The sequence below is a fragment of the Tamandua tetradactyla genome, chromosome 10, assembly GCF_023851605.1.
Source record: "Tamandua tetradactyla isolate mTamTet1 chromosome 10, mTamTet1.pri, whole genome shotgun sequence".
NCBI classification, from domain to species: domain Eukaryota; kingdom Metazoa; phylum Chordata; class Mammalia; order Pilosa; family Myrmecophagidae; genus Tamandua; species Tamandua tetradactyla.
In genome coordinates this window covers 105,446,471-105,467,585 of record NC_135336.1, presented here as the reverse complement: position 1 = coordinate 105,467,585, position 21,115 = coordinate 105,446,471, and the positions used below count along the sequence as shown (strand labels likewise).

Below are 21,115 nucleotides of genomic sequence, written 5' to 3'. Positions count from 1 at the left end.
AAGTACTTTGTATAATTTCAATCTTTTAAGATTTATTGAGACTTTTTTGTGACCGAACATCTGGTCTATCCTGGAGGATGGTCCATAAGCATATATATCTTGCTATTCTGGGGTGCAGTGCTCTTTACATGTCTGGCAGGTTATCATATTATTCAAGTTCTCTGTTTTCTTTTTGATCCTCTGTCTATATGTTCTATTTATTGATGAGAGTGGTGTATTGAAATTTCCAACTCTTTTGTAAAGACAAATATTTCACCTTTCAGTTTTCCAGTATTTGCCAATGGGGCACCATGGCTAGGTGAAAATATTTATTATTATTATTTATTCTTGGTGGATTGTCCATATATAATGTCCTTTTGTCTTTAAGAACAGTTTTCATTTAAAGTCTATTTTGTCTTTTTAAATTACTGTTTGCATTGAATATGTTTCTCCAAACTTTTGCTATCAATCTATATGTATTTTTGGGTCTAATGTGAGTCTCTGTAAACAGCATATAGTTGGATTAATTTTTTTTTATCCATTCTGCCAGTCAGTATCATTTGACTGGGGAGTTTAATTCATTAACGTTCAATGTTCTTATGGTAAAGGTAGTACTTACTTCACCCATTTTATCTTTGGTTTTTATAGATCAGGTTTTTTTGCCTCCCTTTTTGCCATGTTGACCTTACAGATAGTCTTCAATTTTTCACATTACTCCAAGCCACTCTCTCCTGCCTTATCCTCTCAGCCTACAGAACTCCCTTAAGTGCTTCTTGTAGGGTAAATCTCCTGTTAGTGAACACTCTCTGTTTCTGTTTCTCTGTGAACATTTAAACTCTCCCTCATTTTGAAGGACAGTTTTGCCAGATAAGGAATTTTGGGCTGACAATTTTTCTCTTTTGGTACCTTAAATGTATCAAATCACTGCCTTCTTTTTTCCATGGTTTCTGATGAGAAATAGACACTTAGTTTTATTGAGAAAAACTTGTATTTGATTAATCACTTTTCTCTTGCTGCTTTCAGAATTCTCCTTTTATTTTCAGCAGTTGAAATTCTAATTAGTATTTTTCCCAAAGTAGGTCTATTTAAGATTTATTCTGTTTGGTGTATGTTGCACTTCTTGGACATGTATATTTATGTCTTTCATAAGAGTTGGGAAATTGGGGGGCATTATTCCCTCATATATTTTTTCCACACCTTTACCCTTATCTTCTCCTTCTGGGACACACATAATGCATATATTTGTGTGCTTCCTGCTCTTAATCAAATCCCTGAGATGCTGCTCATTTTTTTCCATTATCTTCTCTGTCTATTCTTCTGTCTGTAAGATTTTGATTGGCCTGTCTTCTAGTTCACTGATTCTTTCTCCTGCCTGTTCAAATCTGCTATTGTATGCCTCTAGGGTGTTATTAATTTATTCTATTGTGACTTCCATCTTCATAATCTTTGTAATGTTTACTTTTAACTTTTAAATTTTCCTTTATGCTTGCATATTGACTTCTTAATACCCTCTCTCTTCAGTGGTATTTTCCTTTATGTATATGAACTGATTTAGGAGATTTGCTTGAACATCTTTGATTAGTTGTTCCAAAATTTTTGTCTCTTCTCAAGTTTTAATTTATTTCCTTGACTGAGTCACATCTTCCTGTTTCTTAGTATAGCTTGTAACATTGTGCTGATGTCTATGCATCTGTTTATCCTGATATGTTTAGTCTGAAAGTCAGTTTCTCTTGCTTAGGGTTTTATTGTTGACTAACTATGTGTTAAGCTCTTCTTTGACACTTGGTTCAATTTATTTGGAATAACCCATGTTTAACTGATCAGATTTTTTCAGTTCTTTTTTATCAGCTTCTTGCCCTAGATATGTGGTACAATTTTTAAGATTGTACTTTTTGTGCAATTGTTTCATCTACAGGAAAGTTTCTTTCCCTCTTATCCTTCTCTGGGAATCTTGATATGTTCTGTTTCTTTTTGTTTTGCCTCTATAGTTTTATAAACTCCTTCCATTGTCTTTAGTTGTTTGTGTCTGGAGGGAAAATTCTGGGAGGGGGCTCACCCCAGGGATGGCTTCCAAATTCAGTATTTCCCAGCCAAAACAGGGGGCCAGGGATCCATGAAGGAGGTGCAGACAAGCTAAAGTGCCCTGGAGAGGGGATCAGGAAGGACTCCAAAATATTCTTTGATGGCTCCACAAAGCTATGTTTTCCTGACCTGCCCAGCAAATGCAACCCTTCAGCTAACTAGTCCAAGGATGGCTGAAACAATTGCTGCCACCACCTTTATCCAGGGTAGCTTAAAATAGTAGCTCAGATCCAGGACCCAGTTATGCATCTTCGTCAATCAAAAGTGATCAGTGATCAACCATACCCACCCCTGTTCTTGGAGAAGAGGATTTTAATATCCCTTCCTGTCTCCAGGGACCTAGTCAGTGAGTGGACCTGCAGGCAGCTCACCATAAGTGTGGGGTATGGGCACCAACAACCACCACGTGGAGAGAGCAACTCAGTGACCTCTACCATCGTTTATCAGCTTCTTACTCCTGCTCTTTTCCACATGCTGTACAATGTTCTTCTGGCCTCCAGAATCCCAGAACAGTTGTCTAAGACTGTTCTTGCCTGTTCAACAGTAGTTTTGGTGGAAGAGCTGAGCCTGGGATCTCCCTACTCCACTATCTTCCCTAGAAGTCATCCTACATATTTTAAAATATTCAAATCACACAAATTATCTTCTTGGATCATAATAGAATCAGGCTAGAGATCAATATCTGAAGGAAAACTAGAACATTTACACATATGTGGAAATTAAACAATACATTGTTAAACAACCAAAGAAGAAATCACTAGAGATGAATGAAAGGAAACCCAAAACTTAAGGGCTGTGCTCAGAGGGAAATTTATAGCTCTAAATGCCCACATTTAAACAAGGAAAAGTCACAAGTCAATTACCTAGCTTTATACCTAAAGAAACTAGAACAAGAAGCGCAAACTAAACCTAAAGTTAGTGACAGGAAAAATATAGTAAAGAATTGAGCCATGACGACAAACTCTGGGAACTGTTCTGTAGCTGCTTGTTGATGTATGCATTGAAAATTATTGCCTTTTTTCTTTCAATTTAAAAATGGTTTAAAAAACTATAGGCAATTATAGGAAATTAGATAAAACAAATTCCTGAAATAAAAAATTTGAAAATATTAAGTATCATAGTTCACTACTATAGCAAAGTTGGTATTTGTAATAACTTTTTACTTGATATTTTGAGAACATGCACAGTTTTTTTTATTCATTTTGTACTATCAAACCAAAACAGGATATGAACATGAACATTCTTAACATACAAACATTTCATGTATGGTGTACAATCAATGGCTCACAATATCACCAAATAGTAGTATATTCATCACCATAATCATTTTTTAGAACATTTGCATCACTCCAGAAAAAGAAATAAAAAGAAAAAAACTCACACATACCACCCCTTACCCCTCCCTTTCATTGGCTACTAGTATTTCCATCTACTCAATAGATTTTAACCTTTGTTCCCCTATTTTTTTACTATACCCCTTGCCACTCCCTTTCATTTTTCACTAGTATTTCAATCTACTCAATTTATTTTAACATTTGTTCTCCCTATTATTTATTTATTTTTAATCCATATTTTTAACTCATCTTTCAATATCATAGATAAAAGGAGCTTCAGACACAAGGTTTTCACAATCACATAGTCACATTGTGAAATCATTATCATTATACATTCATCTTCAAGAAACACAGCTCTATGGTTTCAGTTTTCAGGTCTCTAAAACATCTTAAATTAAAAAAGGAATATCTATAAAATGCATAAGAATAACCTCCAGGATAACCTCTCAACTCTGTTTGAAATCTCTCAGCCACTAACACTTTATTTTGTTTCATTTTTCTCCTCCCCATTTTGGTTGAGAAGATTTTCTCAATCCTTTATTGCTGCTGAGTCCCAGCTCATTCTAGGATTTCTGTCCCATGTTGCCAGGGAGGTTTACACCCCTGGGAATCATGTCCCATGTAGACAGGGGGAGGGTGGTGAGTTTGCTTGCCATGCTGGCTGAGAGAGAGATAGGCCACATCTGAGCAACAAAAGAGGTTCTCTGGGAGTGACTCTTTTTTTTTTTCCCTTTAAAAAGGTAATTTATGGGCGGGCCGCGGTGGCGCAGCGGGCAAAGTGCTTGCCTGCCATGCCGGAGGACCTCGGTTCGATTCCCGGCCCCAGCCCATGTAAAAAACAAACAAACAAACAAAATACAATAAAACAAGAAAATGTTTAAAGATGTTTCCCTTTCTTCCTTCCTTCCTTCCTTCTCTCTGTCTTTCCTTCCTTTCCTCCCTCTCTCTAAAAAAAAAAAAAAAAAAAAAAAAAAAAGGTAATTTATTAAGTTGTAAGTTTACAGTTCTAAGGCCATACTGTTCTTAGTTCAAATTAAGGCATCCAGAAAAGGATTCCTTGACTAAGAAAGAGTCCAGAACACTCTGTCAGCTGGGAAGGCATTGTGGCTGGCATCTGCAGGGGTCTTGGCTTCCGGTTGCAAACAGCTTCCCCAGGGGGCATTTAATTTCTGCATCTCCAAATGCCTAGGTCTCCTGTTGACTCTGAAGTAGCTGTTCTCCAAGCATTTGAGCTTCTTACAAAGTTTTTCCCCTTTTTAAAGACTCCAGTAAACTAATCAAGACCCACCTTGCGTGGGCAGAGTCACATCTCCATCAAATCAAAAGGTTACACTTGAAATTGGGGTGTCACATCCTATGGAAACAATCCAAACAAAAGATCACATCCACAACTGGGTGTATCACAAACCCATGGACACAATCTCATCAAAATTTCCACCTAAACAATATTGAATCAGGATTAAAGGACATGTTTTTTCTGGGGTAAACACACTTTCAAACCAGCACATGGGTTTAAAGAAACCATGCATAAAATACAGGATTCCCCTAATACCACCCCAATGACACCATGCATTGGTGTGGAACATTTGTTACAATTGATAACAGTACAATTATAAAAATGTGCTATCAACTATCATCTAGGGGTTGATTTACGGCTCACTGCTGGTGTTCTGTAGTTCCATGGATTTTTTTAATTTTTAATTTTTACTCTGTTACTGTATATGCAATTGAACATTTCCACCATTAATCATTCAGATATATACTTCAGTGCTGTTAATTATATTCACAATGTTGAGCTGCCATCACCCTCATACCAAGGCCAAACAGAGACACCACAAGAAAAGAAAACCACAGACCACTATTCCCTGTGAATCTAGATGCAAAAATCCCCAACAAAACACCAGCAAACTAAATCCAACAGCATCTCCAAAGAACCAGACCCCATAACAAGTTGGATTCATCCCCAGCATGCAAGATGATGCAACACAAGAAAATCAATGAATACAAAAACATGACATTAACAGAAGGACAAAAACCACATGATATTCTAAACTGATGCAGAAAAAAAAAAGGAAAATCCAGCACCCCTTTCTGATAAAAACACATAGACACTAGGAATAGAAGGAAACCTCCCTAACAGGACAAAGGGAACACATGAAAAACCAACGGCCTACCCAATGGTGAAAGATTGAAAGTTTCCTCCAAAACAAGGAACAAAACAAGGAAGCCCACCACCACTGCCACCCAACACTGTACTGGAATTTGTTGCCAGAACGGCCAAAGCAAAGAAAAAGAAACAAAAGGCATCCAGATTGGAAAAGAAGAAGCAAGATTTAACCTATCCACAAATCGCATGTTTCTTTATACAGGAAAGTCATGAAAAATCCACAGTAAAGCTCCTGGAGCTAATAAATGAATTCTACCAATGTTTTAAGACCTATGTCTGGAGTCCTTTACCTAGACCTAAGGACTCCAGTTAATCTGACGCCAGATCACATTTCTATCTTAATTTCACAATCCTATGTTGCATATGCATTTGTTATTCTAATCAGTATAGAGCCCTTTGTTATTCATGACTCAATTTAAATGCAACCTCTTCCACTAATGGGGATTGAAAGCCACAGGAATGCAAAAGCTCTGGGGAATTGAACTGGGTTCCAACACAAATGCAAGATGTCTTTTATAGAAACACTTTCACAAAATCATGCTCTTAGCTTTCTGGCTTCTCTTGGCCTTGGATTTCGCACTAAGGAAGATGGAGGGCTAACAGGAACACAACAAAAAAGAGTCTGAGTGGTACAGATGGTGAGGCAGTCTGAATTCATGCTTTCATTTGGGATACGAAGAGAAAATACAGGGTTGAGAGCTCCTTGGAAGGTTGGATAAGAGATATTGTGAAAGAGAGCTCTCTCTGTCACACTGTAGAATGACATTTGCCCATATTCACAGTCTAGAAAGGCTCCAACTTTGTGCATTTGTTCTCTCAGAGAAACCCTTTTTAAAGGAGGAAAGACCCAGAAGGTAAAATCACTCCCCATAATGGATCTTGTGAGTAAGAATTTATCTCTGGACGCTTTGAGTCTGTCACGCTTTTGGCTTGCAGAGTCCTTGTATATGCCCAACTGCCACTGTGTAGCCTTTTTTACATCTACCTCCTAGTAATGCCTCTCAGAGGTGAAGCTCTCCACACCGAACACAGTGGCACTGCAGTCACATCTCTCGGGGTTATCAGGTACATCCTGGAGGACATTTCCAAACCTCACACTTCTCAGATCCTCAGATTAAACTCGAAGGGGATGAGCTGTTTCAGGATCCAAAGTTATATGTCTTTGAAATACTCTTAGCATTTCACTCATTCCTGTTATTTGGTCAAAACTCAGGTTTAGACATTGAACCAGTGGTAACTCACTCCTTTCCAAAGAATATCCTACATTCTGGAGCAGTGCTAAGGCAGATTCCCCACACTTCCTCTTGAGCTCCATGATGAGCCTTTGGGGGCTATTGGTCTGTGCAGAGACTCTGACTTCCTTTTCCTTCAGTGTATTCATGTTCTCTCTTCCCAAACTGTTTACTCTCTGTAGCTTCTCCTGGTACTTCTCCTCTAGCTCTCTGGCAAACCTGATCAGGTGATGTAGACTGGCTTTTCCGGTATTCAGATTGAATACACATCCTTGTAGTCTCAAGAGGTTCATCTCATTATTTTCCTTCAACAACCAGAACCTTAACCTATATTCAGACATAACCATCTCTTTGAAATTCTGCTTCTCTCCCTGAATCATCACCATTCTTTCTTGCATATCAGCTAATATATTTTTTAGTCACCTCCAGGTTCTCCTTCAATGTGTTCAATATCTCCTGGAATACCTCCCTGTAATTCACTGCAGCCTCTTCTATTCCATGCACCATGTGATTCTTGTGTTCTTGGGACAGGAAATGTGACACAAAGTGTGATTTGGTCATCATCACAGAGTATGGTGGTTCCAGGTGTTTCATGCAGTAGTAATCTGGGATTTTTTGCAGAAATTGGGGACTGAGCCTTTTGGACAACCTGGCATGTGTTGCTAGTTGAAGATAAGACTATCCGTTTTTGATGTGGTCAGGAAAAAAACTGGCAGGTTTCTTCCATGCGCAGACACTGTTGGCAACTGCTACGCCCACATCAAGCTCCAGTGTCCCAAGCAAACAGGTCATACAGGCACAGCGGTTTGGCTCATTCTAGACTCTTCAAATCAAACAAACCTTTGGGAGACCTTGTGTTTTCTTTGTAATCCTGAGTATTCCCTTTAGGGAAAACAGCCAGAACAAAGAGACAGGAGGGCTTTTATCTGCTCAGTTGTTTCCTCAGCTTCTCTCTCTGTCTTTCCCTGCATCAGGTAGGCAACACTGGACCCAAGCTGCCTTCTCTCACATTCTAGGCAGGATGAAAATGGTGCTAAATAAGGTCATATTTGTGATTTCTGGCTTATAATTCTTCAACAAGGACCCTCCTCTTCCAAAGATGAGGCGAAGAAGTTGAAGCAAGTTTTTATTTCGGGGAGAAAAAGAACTTCCCAGGCAGCATTTCAAGACAGAGACACATGGTTCTGGGAGTGACTTTTAGGCCTAATTTTAAGTAGGCTTTGCCTATCCTTTGCAGGGATAAATTTCATATGAACAAACCCCAAGATTGAGGGCTCAGACTATTGAGTTGGTTGTCCACACTGCTTGCAAGAATATCAGGAATTCTCCACATGGGGAAGTTGAATTTTCCCCCTTTCTCACCATTCCCCCAAGGGGACTTTGCAAATACTTTTTTTTTTTTTTTATTCATTGTTCAAATCATTCTGGGATTTACTGAGGCATAACTCTGCACAAACCTACAAAATCTCATGCCCTACTCAAGGTTCCATGTACTTATGGTGTTCAATTAAACTGTCCATATGTTATATTAGGAAATGCACCAGTCAAAATATGTTTTGCACCAAATAAACATTTTTTCCTTTAGTCTCACACATAAGCTAAAGTTTTAAAATATGAATTACCATCTATTTTCAACACCCTGAAATATTGACATTCCTTTGTTCTTCCTCATGCAAAAATAGTCTTTTATTTGTACACTTAGTCACTATCATTGTACACCCTAGGCATTCTTAGATTATACCATCTCAGTCTTTATCATCTATCTTTCCTTCTGGTTTCATTTATGCCCCCAGCTCTTCTCCCTCTCTCATTCTCACATTCAGCTTCATTCAGTGTACTAACATTATTGTGCTACAATTAGGTAGTATTCTGCTATCCATGTCTGAATTTTTACAATCAGTCCTGTTGCACAATCTGCATCCCTTCAGAAACAATTCCCCAAAATCTACCCTATTTCTATCTCTTGATGGCCTCTGTTCTTAACTGAAATTCTCCAAGTTCATTCATTAATGTTAGCTTATATCAGTGAGACCATACAGTTTTTGTCCTTTTGTTTCTGGCTAATCTCACTCAGCATAATGTCCTTAAGGTCCATCCATGTTGTTATATGCTTCATGACTTTTTGCTGTCTTACAACTACATAATATTCCATCATTCCATCATATATATATGATGTGGTATATATATATATATACCACAGCTTGTTTAGTCACTCGTGTGTTGATGGACATTTGGGCTGTTTCCATCTCTTGGCAACCATAAATAATGCTGCTATAAAATTGGTGTGCAAATGTCCGTTTGTGTCCCTGGCCTCATGTCCTCTGAATAGATGCCTAGCAATGGTATTGCCGGCTTATATGGCAATTCCTTACTTAGCTTCCTGAGGAACCCCCAAACTGCTTTCCACAGTAGTTGCAGCATTTGACATTCCCACCAACAGTGGATAAGTGTGCCTCTTTCTCCACATCCTCTCCAGCACTTGTTGCATTCCATTTTATTGATAATGGAATTCTGGTGGGTGTGAGATGATGCCTCATTGTAGTTTTGATTTGTGTTTCCCTAATAGCCAGGGAAGTTGAGATTCTTTTCAAGTGCCTTTTAGCCACTTGTATTTCCTCTTCTGAGACATGTCTGTTCATGCGTTTTGGCCATTTTGTAATTGGGTTGTTTGTATTTTTGTTGTTCAATTGAACAATCTCTTTATATATTCTGGAAACTAGACCCTTATCTGATATAGCATTTCCAAATATTGTCTGCTATTGTGTAGGTTGTCTTTTTACTTTCTTGGCAAAGTTCTTTGATGTACAAAAGTGTTTAATTTTGAGGAGTTCCCATTTATCTATTTCTTTCTTCAATGCTCATGCTTTGGGTGTAAGATCTAGGAAACTGCCTCTTATTATAGGATTTATAAGATATTTCCCTACATTTTCTTCTAAAAGTTTTATGATCTTAGATCTAATGTTTAGTTCCTTGATCCCTCTTTTTTTTTTTTTTTTTTTTTTACATGGGCAGGCACCAGGAATCAAACCTGGGTCCTCTGGCATGACAGGCAAGCATTCTTGCCTGCTGAGCCACCATGGCCCACCCTCCTTGATCCATTTGGAGTTGATTTTTGTGTAGGGTGTGAGATATGGATCCTCTTTCATTCTTTGCATGTGGATATCCAGTTCTCCAGACACCATTTATTGAAGAGATAGTTCTGTCCCAGGTGAGTTGGCTTGACTTCCTTATAAAAGATCAATTGTCTATAGATGAGAGGGTCTATATCTGAACACTCTTTTCGACTCCATTGGTCAGTATATCTATCTTTATGCCAATACCATGCTGTTTTGAACATTGTAGCTTCGTACTACGCCTTAAAGTCAGGTGGTGTGAGACTTCGACTTCATTTTTCTTTCTCAGGATATTTTTAGCTATTTAGGGCACCCTGCCCTTCCAGATATATTTGGTTATTGGTTTTTCTATTTCTGAAAAGTAAGTTTTTGGTATTTTAACTGGTATTGCATTGAATCTATACATCAATTTGGGTAGAATCAACATCTTAACTATATTTGGTCTTCCAATCCATGTACACAATATGTCCTTCCATTTATTTAGGTCTTCTATGATTTCTTTTAGCAATTTCTTGTAGTTTTCTTTGTCTAGGTCTTTTGTGTCCTTAGTTAAATTTATTCCTAAATATTTTATTCTTTTGGTTGCAATTGTAAATGGAATTTTTTTCTTGATTTCCCCCTCAGATTGTTCATTGCTAGTGTAAAGAAACACTACAGATTTTTGAGTGTTGATCTTATAACCTGCCACTTTGCTGTACTTATATATTAGCTCTAGTAGTTTTGCTGTGGTTTTTTTTGGTTTTTCAAAATATACTACTATATCATCTGCAAATAGTGAGAGTTTTGCTTCTTCTTTCCAATGTTGATGTCTTGTATTTCTTTTTTCTTGTCTAATTGCTCTGACTAGAGCTTCCAACACAATGTTGAATAACAATGATGACAGTGGGCATCCTTATCTTGTTCTAGATCTTAAGGAGAAAGTTTTCAGTTTTTTCCCATTGAGGTTGATGTTAGCTGTGGGTTTTTCATATATTCCCTTTTTCATGCTTAGGAAGTTCCCTTCTATTCCTATCCTTCGAAGTGTTTTCAACAAGAATGTTAAATTTTGTCAAATGCCGTTTCCACATCAATTGAAATGATCATGTTGTTTCCTGCTTTGATTTGTTGATATAGTATATTACATTAATTGATTTCCTTATGTTGAGCCATCCTTGCATACCTGGGATGAATCCTACTTGGTAATGGTGTATAATTCTTTTAATGTGCTGCTGGATTCGATTTGCAAGAATTTTGTTGAAGATTTTTGCATCTATATTCATTAGAGAGATTGGTTTGTGATTTTCTTTTCTTGTAGTATCTTTGTCTGGCTTTGGTATGAGGGTGATGTTGGCTTCATAGAATAAGTTAAGGAATTAATTGTTCAACTCTTGTATCTCATTTGAATTGTTGGTTTGTTCCTTTCCCTGGGCCATAGCTTCAATTTTCCTGGTATGATTTATGATTTTTTGCTGGTGTCTAGACATTTAATTTTCTTCATTAGTTTATTCTAGGGATCGTTTTCACTTTTTTACCTAGGATTTTCTTGCTGGATGACTTTGCTGTCAATCTGTTCTTTGGCATTCAGTTCAGCTTATTCTAGACCTCTAGCTTAGGTTTTGTTTAACAGATCAGAATTTTTCAGTTCTTCTTGTTTCTTGCCCTGCATGCATGGGTTTTTTCCCCTCTTAGGAGGATCTACTTTAGTATTATAGATCCCAGTCAGATATTTTCAGACCAGACTGGTGTTCTCTCAGGAGGAAAGAGTCACCTGCATCAGTTTTCCTTGAGGATGAGACCCAGCAGGTTGAAAGACTTTCCTATGAAGCCTCTAGACTCTGTGTTTTTCCCTCCTGCCCTGTATGTGATGCTTTTCTGCCTGTGGGTTCCACCAGCATAAAGTGATGTGGTACCTTTAACTTCAGCAGGCTCTCCCTGCTGGGGGCATGGTTGAGACAGAAGAGGGGTTGTAGGCTGGCTTTAATTGCTTCTGTTTTCCAGACCCTGGAGTCTAAATTCCTTGAGGGAGGGATTCCATCTGAGCTGGTCCCCATCCCTCTCCTGGAGAAGGTACAGCCTCCAAGGAATTATTTCCATTCACCTAACCAGCCTCCTTGTCTCTCAGACATGCTTATTTCCACCCTTGCCTAGGGCAGTGGGAACCTGAGAAACCTTGCAGTTGTATGAAAAGAGCAGTCAAGCCATAGAAATACAGCCACAAAAAAGGAAAAGAAAAAAATTCCTTTTCAGAGCAGGACCCACATATCCTGGGTTTGCCAATCTAGAACTTAAGTGGGCACATTGCTCTATGTATCTCCAGGTCCTATTTGTCCCCTTCTTTCCTTCATAGCCAAGACATTTTCAAGCATTTTGTGCTGTCCAATCTGAAAAAATCCTCAGTTTTTTTTTTTTTTAATCTTTTTCCGTCAGCCCTGCCCTCTCTGTACAGAGGCTAAAACCAGCAACCTCAGCTTTTACTCAAGGTTCTGCTGAGCTGGTGGTCTATTTTTAATAGTCAGAATTTGTTAATTACTTCCACAATCGGAGCTTGGTGGAGCTCAGCGGCTTGCTATTAGTAAAGTGCCTTTCCTTTTCCCTCTGGGTACCAGCCTGTGGGGAAGGGGCGTTGACCTCTGTGGCTTGGGGGACTCAAGTTTCTGGGTGGGATCACAGGTGGTCCAGCTTGTACAGACTAGGGGAACGCTGTGTGTCTGGTCACTGTTGTGGCCCCAGCAGTTGTTCTGTACTGTTCCTGGCTATTTACTAGCTGCTCTGGAGGACAAACTAAATTCCATGCCTCACTAAGTCGCCATCTTGGGCCACTCTACATATTTTAACATACTTATTTTAAGAAATGGAAGTATCACTCCTATGCGGGCTTCAGTTGGACATTGCTGCTATCACAGCTTGCCGAGCCTGGCCAGGACTGTTGCTGCTGATCCTGAAGAATACCTGGGTCATTATATGGGATTCTGTGGGGGTTCCATGCACTGGGGTGGCTTTCCAGGGGCCTGCGGCCTCCGGATATGTCCCTGGCCAGATGAGTACTGGGATGCAGAGGTGATGGGGTGTGGGTGGGTGGGGGCAGCTCCATCCTCCTGTCCCATGCTGTTGCAGCCCCTCCTGATGCAAGGGACTTGGAGTGGCTATGGCCTAGGTGCTCCTGGGGATGGGGGAAGGACAGGGGTGATGGTGGAATTGTGCAGAGGGGGTAGGTTTGGAGGGTGGGTGTGCATGCTGGGTCAGTATGTTGATCTCTCTTTTGATCTCCGGGACCCTGGGGCGCCTGGAGGTGAAGGCCTGGGGTTGTGGAGCTGTGACCCATACTGGGCTCTGGGGTCTGTTTTGTGGCTGCTTGGTGCAGTGTGCTTTGAAATTTGTTGTTTCTTTGTTGTGTTATTTTTCACAAAAATGAAAAAAAGAGAGAAAGAAGGAAGAGTATAACAGAGAAGATAGATTCGAGAAATGAAAAAAAAAAAGAAAGAAATGGAAATAAAGCCATTTCCAGATCCTATTTCACCAGTCACCAAGTCAATAGAGATTTGCTGATAATTTACCATGCGGATAATTGTGCTAGATGCTGTGCTAGATGCTTTCTGAAGTTGTCTTATTTAGTCCTCAGCACAGTCCGCTTATCCCTATTGCACACTTGAAGAAATGATGGCTTGGACAAGTGAGGTAACATGCCCAGGGTCACGCAGTGTTTAGGCTGCAAAGCTGGGATTTTTTTTCAGGTTTTGGACTTCAAGTGCAGTGCTATCCCCCACCCCAATCATACAGCACGAGGACCTGGACATGGTGTAGTGGATACACACTATAATGGTTTGAAGATTTAAATACCTTCCCCAAAACCTGTTCTTAAGATTAGTCCACTCTTGTGGCTATGACCCATGGTAAGTAGGACCTTCTGGTGGAGCCATTTCAGTTAAGGTGTGGCCCATTCAATCGGGGTGGGTTTTAACTCTATTATTGGAGCCATCTATAACTGATAGAGAGAAAGTCACAGACAGAGCAGCCAGAAGCTGAACAACAACAGAGTCTGGAAGAGGAGGGAGAGGCCAGGATATGCCACCCTGTGTCCTGCCCTGGGACAAGCTAAGGGCCAAGGGTCGTCAGCAGCCAGCCCCAGAATGTCACAATCATTGGGAAGAAAGCATTGCCTTGATGACACCTTGATTTGGAGATTTTCCCAGCAGCAAACCGTGAGCAAATAAATTCCCGTTGTTTAACCTCACCCATTTCATGGTATTTGCTTGAGCAGCCTAGGAAATGGAAACACCCGCTTAGTAATCAAGTGAGGGTGGATTTAATAGCATGCTTGGGTCTCAACACCATTAGCAGTAAGATGCAGGCCCCCCCACCCCAGCCCCTGTGGCATGCAGGAAATCCGAAGAATAGATGTTTTCAAATCTAAACTGACTCGAGCCTGCACTTGACTTTTTTTTCCCCCTCCTGCTTTTCTAATTAGGTTTTGTTTGAATGGGTATTAAGTGGCATGTTGGGATGTGGACACCCAGCATGGAAGTGATGAGAGGATGAAGGTACTGTGGGGTGATTGGCGTGGAATGGGGAGGGTCGGGGGTGGGAAAACTTATCTGGACAATTACAAGCCCAGAGGTGATGAGGCAGGATGAACCTTGAGCAGTCACCTGTGATGTCTGTTCTGTTTTCTGGGAGGTCACGTGGGGATGGAGAACGGGCTGGTGAACAGGATTCCTAGGATGCTAAGCCATTTCAGGAACAAAGACAGGCACCCAAAATCCCCAGGGAAAGCTGAGTTCCAAACAGGAATCAAAGAGAGCTGACTGGGGTTGGCAGAGTCCAGGGAATTTATATATAGTTGGAAGTTCACTTCCTTTCTCATTACTTTGGCTTAGAGGCCTCCCATCCTCAAGTGTAGCAGACAAGTCTGAATATGAGTCAAAACACACAAAATGGAGGTCCTCGAGGGATAAATCTGAGAGCTCAAGTGTGCGAAGGAGCCTGAAGTGCATGGTGGTGGGAAATGTCTAGCGTGAGAAGTCCTCTCATCATCATCACGCATGTCAGCACCCTTTTCAAGGCCAGGCAACTCCTCCTCAGGTCCATTATGGTTTGCCCAGTCCTGTTAGATCTATAGGCTGGTACAACTGTTCTCAAACCAACCGCCGCTCTAAGAGCAACTGCGTACTTGCAAGGTTGTTTCCAAATCGCCTGAAAATCTCCCAGGGAGATGCAGTCAGGAAAGAAGCTCATCGGCCACATTATATCCCCACCCATCCCCCGATGGGGAACCCAAGACCACGCAGGTCATCTGTGTGAGCAGGGAATGAGGAAGAGCTCACACATTCACTGCTGGAAAAAAGCATGATGTGAGCATTAAACAGACAAAACACTAGAAAGCCACAGAAGCCACTGTCTCTGAACCCATCTTTGCACCTAGTCTTCCCCAAGAGCTGGCCAGGAGCAGAGTAGGATTCAACACCAGAAAAGATTTGCTCACACTTAAATATCTTCCATGAGAAGATGCTTTCATGCTTCTTCCATGAGAAGCACCTATCAGTGATACATCCTTTCACCTTCATCCAAGCTCATTCACATCTGCTTAAAAAGCCCAAGACCCGAATGGCTTTGGGTCCCCAGATTTCACCACGCAGCCTGCTCCTCCTCTTTCTGGCCTCTCCTGGAGGTGCTGTGGGCATGTTTCCAGCAGCCTGGGCTGGCTTGAGATCAAGCTCGGAGCTTTGAAAACCCCTCCTTTCTTAGTCACAGAGCCCTTTACTAGGAGCCCCCTCCCCCTTGACAAATAAACCGGGACATGGTGCACATTCCACCACGCATTATTAGGCAAAATTGGATTAATTAACCTCATCTGGCCTCTCAGCCAGGGAGACAGAAAAAAAGAGGTCTAGTTCAAAGGCAGCATTTTGAAAATGTCAGCCGTGACTCAGTGATAAATATTTATAAATATATATGCTACATATCAACAGGGTGGCCAGTGTTTTGTTTTTTTTTTTACATGTAAGTACACAAAGGCACTTTGTTGTTAATATGCATTCAAAGCAGCGGCCCTGAAAGGGCCCTTATGGCTTGCACTATGAATGTTTATTAAGAATAATATGCAAAATGGGGCTTCGTTTGAATGGGCCCATTGATGGGGTATCAGAGTGGCCAGGGCTGGGAAGGCGGAGCGTCAGGCATGATAACAGCGTTTCTAGCAGGCTCCCGGCCCCAGAGCGATGTGGTGTGTCAGCCGCCCTTGCCACTTTTAGTTGCGGGTGTTCTGGAAACGTTGACTTAGGGCTTGAGAGTGGCATCTAGCTCTGGTGCCCTACCCGTGAGTCATGGGGCCATGGAAAGGATTTCCCTCCACTGGAGTTGAGCTACAAGGACTAAGTGGAGGTTTAGGTATGCACCCCAACTAAATCCCAGGAAGGATGAGGAAACATTTCCCGGAGATTTTTCCATGTCAGTCTTTTCCTGTCCTCTCCTTTGCTTTTCTTAGTAGATACCTTTTCAACCTGATTCCTTCTGGACATCTCTGGATCCCTTCCTTGTTTTAGGGCACTTTTCATTCATTTGTTTGACAGATGTTTACTGAGCAGATTATATGCTCAACATGGACCCAGAATCAGGGTCCAGAAACAGACAGAAACTGTTCTTACTCATCCTCCTGGGAGGAGATACATAAAAAAGATGACAAGTAGCAAGCATGACATCCAAGAGGGATGGGGGAGCGAAAAATCAAGGTAGTTCACAGTTGGCAGAGTTTCCTGGGGTTGGGGGTGGCTGTTTTAGGATGGGAAGTCCAGGACACATCTCCAGGAGAAACGGGTGGGTTGAGAACTCTGTGCATGAGGCAGAGAGCCTTTTGTGGGCTCGTGGACCTTGGAGGCAGAAAGAGGTTTCCAGGCAGAGGGAACAGTGAGGGCAAGAGGCCAATGAGGAATGAACTTCAAGGACCAGAAAGCTCAATGGAGCAGAAGCAAGTGAGCACTGGAAGGTACCGAGGAGCAGCAGAGGAAGCCCATCCTAGAGGCTCGTGTTGGGAAACTAAGGCCATTCCTGGAGAGCTGGTTCCTCTCATTCTAGAGTTCCTGACCCCATCACAACTAAGAACTCCTAGCCAGAAGACAATCTGTAGGTTGTTGATTCAAAATTGCAGTTGTTTACTTAGAAACATCCCAAGCGGAATGAGAGTACATGGATTTTGGGGTACCTTTCTCCTACACCTTTTTTTTTTCTTTCTCGGCATGGGCAGTCTCTGGAAATCAAACCCAGGTCTCCAGTATGGCAGGTGAGAATTCTGCCACTAAGCCACCATCGCACTGCCCTGTATTTTGTTTTGAGTTTAACTCTGTGAGCCATAACTTTTGTTTTTCCGTCACAGAGCTTGAGATAAGCCTCTTTATTTGATCCCTGTTCAGCCAGAGGCTTCCAAGGTGACTTATCCCTTCTCAGATACTCCTTGGCTCCTTATCACTCCTTATCACTCAGCATGGTTGGAAGTTGGAACTTTAAAAATCAACTTTATTTGTTGTTCCAAGAATAGTTGACATCAAAATCAATATATCCAGACAGAAGCTATTAACATTTTAATGAGTCACTTGGTATTATTTCAAAGATGTGTCAGCAAGTCATGGCCCCTTTGGGAGGCAACTGTAAATATGTAGAAGAAAGATCCTGAATGGAGAGCTGTCACCCATCAATCCTGGGCAGAAGAGTGAGGATTCATGAATAAAGAAGCTCACAAGGTAACTGTCCCTGGGCAATAAAGTTTACTAGACACACAATAACCTTTTAAAATGCCATTGGTCTCCACTAAGAGATAAATAAAGATATCTACCTTTGTCAGTTGTCAGATGTGTGTTTTGAAGGAGTGCGGTCGCTGCTGCAGATTAGGTGAAAAAGACATGTTTGGGGCATCTTTCTTTTGGATTCAGATCTGGAGACATTGATGAGGGGAAACCTGAAGCTTTGGAGGAGAAAATAAATCCAGAAAATGGGAGAATTATTGGGAAGGAGAAGACTGGGTAGCACTGAGAAGAGGAAGTGGGAATAGCTGTGGATTGACAGGACAAGAGAATGACAGTGTCCTCACTCCTGTTCTCATACACTTTCAGCCAAGTGTTGAGTGTGTTGTCACCCACCCCCATCAATGGTCATGACCTCATTTGGGGTTTTCTCTCTCACCACCTTCATTCAACTCCCTGAAATTTCCAGGGCAGATCCTCTGAGGCCTTTCTGGTTCTGTTTGGACTCTAAGCTGCCATAGTCTAGAGCTCCCTTCCTCTCAGAAGAATAGTGGAATCTGACTGTGACTTGAGTTATCCCTGGTACAGTGGTCTCTGGAAGGCAAGATTAATTCTGTGTTTATGCCAAGGGAAGTAGCCATCTTGTGTGTGAACTCTAGGAAATCTACAAGACCCAGGTTATCTTCTGGGGCAAACACTGAACCCATGGTTTCCTCCTGGGCTGGAGCTGAGCTTCTGTGGAGGGGTGATAGTGTAGTGGAGCTGACAGTTAGTTATTGATATTTATTGCCCTGCAGAGATGCTAGTGGTGAGTTGATGGACTCAGGGCCCAGAAGACTGGAGATTGAGGGCTCCTGCAGCTCGAGTCTAGGGCAGGGAAAAGAAATTGGTGGGCAAGGTTAGGGGAAGGGGGACCCTAAGAAAGCAACTAAAAAACATTAATACAGTTCTATACTAAAGGAGGAGGTGGGGGTGGGACAAGGAAGGACTGAAGAAAATTAACCAGAGTGCCGTGTTCTTACAACATGGATTCTGTGAACCCAAGAAGATTTAGGTCAACGGACATCCATGCTGCCATTTTGCTCTCATGTTTCTTTCCTGGAAATAGGCAGACCTTGAAGTCTGAATGATCTGAATTCAATCCCAGTGTACCTATTTATTAGTGGTGGACACATAGTTGAGATTTAAGCCTCTCTGGATCACACAGGTTCAGCATCTGTAAATACGAATGATAACACTATTGCTACCCTAAGAACTATAATGGAAATCAAATAGATAGTATGTAAATCAAATAGAAAATATGTATAAAGCACATAACACAGAAACATCTATCCAAATCCCTTCATGGGGAGAGGTGGCTGGTCCAAGGCCCCTCCTGCTTGGAATAGAATCCTGTCCTCTTTCTTGGACCATTCTAGGTCATTGTGGTAGTTAGATTCAGTTGTCAACTTGGCCAGGTGAGCATACCTAGTTCTGTTGCTGTGGACATAAGCCAACGGTACGTGAACCTCATCTGTTGCTAATTACATCTGCAGTCGGCTAGGAGGCATGTCTGCTGCAATGAGTGACGTTTGACTTAATTGGCCTGTGCTTAAATGAGAGAGCGCAACATAGCACAGCCTAAGCAGCTCGGCATTCCTCATCTCAGCACTTGCAGCTCAGCCCAGGCCTTTGGAGATGAAGAAAGAAGTCACCCCGGGGAAAGTTGTTGGGACCCAGGGGCCTGGAGAGAAGACCAGCAGAGACCATCCTGTGCCTTCCATGTAAGAAAGAACCTCAGTGGAAAGTTAGCTGCCTTTCCTCTGAAGAACTACCAAAATAAATCCCCTTTTATTAAAAGCCAATCCATCTCTGGTGTGTTGCATTCCGGCAGCTAGCAAACTAAAACAGTCATGGACATTACTGTTACTTTCAGCTGATTTCTCTGCCAGCATGTCCCATGGTAGCCCCATGCTCAGCCTGTTCCAATTTGGGCTCAACCTCTTCTCTCCAAACCTTCCCTCTCTCCTGTCCTCTTAGAAACTGTTACAATCACTCACTCAGTCATACACGCCAGAAACTCTGTCCTTCTTCCTCACTATAAATATCTGATCAATCACCAAATTCTGTCATGGCCTACTTCTTAATAGCTCTTGAAGCTATCTACTCCTCTCTGTGCTCAGCTGCTCCTCTGGCCCTGGCCATCATCACCTCTTGCCTGGATGCTGCCTTCCCTTTTGTCTCCCAGCCTCTGGGCTGTTCCCTGCAGACCGTTCTCCGCATAGCAGCCAGAGTGTTCTTTCTAAGACACAAGTCTGATCATGCCATGCTCTCACTTGAACTCTTCTGTGGCTTCCCAATTTCTTCAGACATATAAAAACTCCAGGGTCAGGCTTCATCTGGACCATGATTGGTCTTGAACTCTATGCTCCAGCCAGAAAGAGTCATGTGCACTCCTCTGAGCAGACAATGTACTGCTCTCTCTCCTCTGAGACTCTGCACACATGATTCCTGGCTCAGAAGGGTCCTGTGCTTAGTTTAATGCTCTATTGCCATTCTAGACATTCTTAATACTTCTTGAATAAGGTCTCCATGTTTTCATTTTGCACTGTCCCTCCCCCAAGTTGTGTAGCCTTCCCCCTCCTTCAACTTTTCTCCTAATGTTGGGGGAAAAAGCAGCAAAATGTGGTCCTTTTGGTTTTTCCTTCCTTTCTTTGACTTGCCAGCCCTCTGGCAGAAGAACCATCCAGCTGAAAAGGAGTAGATGGAAGGAAAGGGGAAGGTAGTAAGAGACCTGAATTAGTCCTGAACCAGACAAGCCTGCTTTGACATAATCCAGGATAGACAGTTAGGTGGACCAACCCCTCATCTGGCATAGAGCATGAGAGATGGACTTCTTTTGGGTGGGTCAAGGCAGGGCCTGTAGGATATCAGTGAGAAGAGGGGTGAAGCCTCTGGGCAGGACCCTGATTTAGCTTCTCATCAAATGCCATCAGCACAGTCTTCCAAGCCCAACTAGGAAGTTATGCCAGTGTATGAGCACAAGCCTGTAGTACGTGAGGCTAACCCTGGAAATGCAGAAACAAAAAGTCCAATACAGAACAGACTGAAAAAATAACTCTCAGCCAACAGCTTGCTTCTGCAAATTGCAATTAAGCACTGCTGGCATTTCCAAATAAACATGGTACCACTTTCCATCTCTGTGTGGCCTTATTTAATGTCCTATGACATCTGACAGACCAGATCATTCCTCAAGAACCAAAATAAGAAACTCCCTGTCATTCAACCTCTAACACACACGTGGGAGTCAAGGGCAGAGTGTGACTTCCAAGAAGGCTATGATAACCATGTCTTCTAGAGGGACAGCACATAGGCACCAGGGCCACGGATCCCTGGAAAGCACATGTTGTTCCCCATTTCCAAGTCCTTTTCCCCCTCTTAAGGAAGTTATCCCTATCAAAACTTTTCAACAACTGATTCTCCGGCAAGTATTGGGTCTCCTTCATCAGATGCTTCTCCC

At 41.8% G+C, this 21,115-nt stretch overlaps 1 long non-coding RNA gene and 1 pseudogene across 1 annotated transcript in view; both read right to left on the bottom strand.

The window, feature by feature from the left end:
• LOC143648876 (putative E3 ubiquitin-protein ligase TRIML2) overlaps positions 1–18,028 on the bottom strand; it is a 55,088-nt pseudogene extending 37,060 nt beyond the window's left edge.
• The window catches only part of LOC143648109 (uncharacterized), a 74,075-nt gene that overhangs the window by 46,395 nt on the left and 6,565 nt on the right, over positions 1–21,115 (bottom strand). The window lies entirely within an intron of this gene.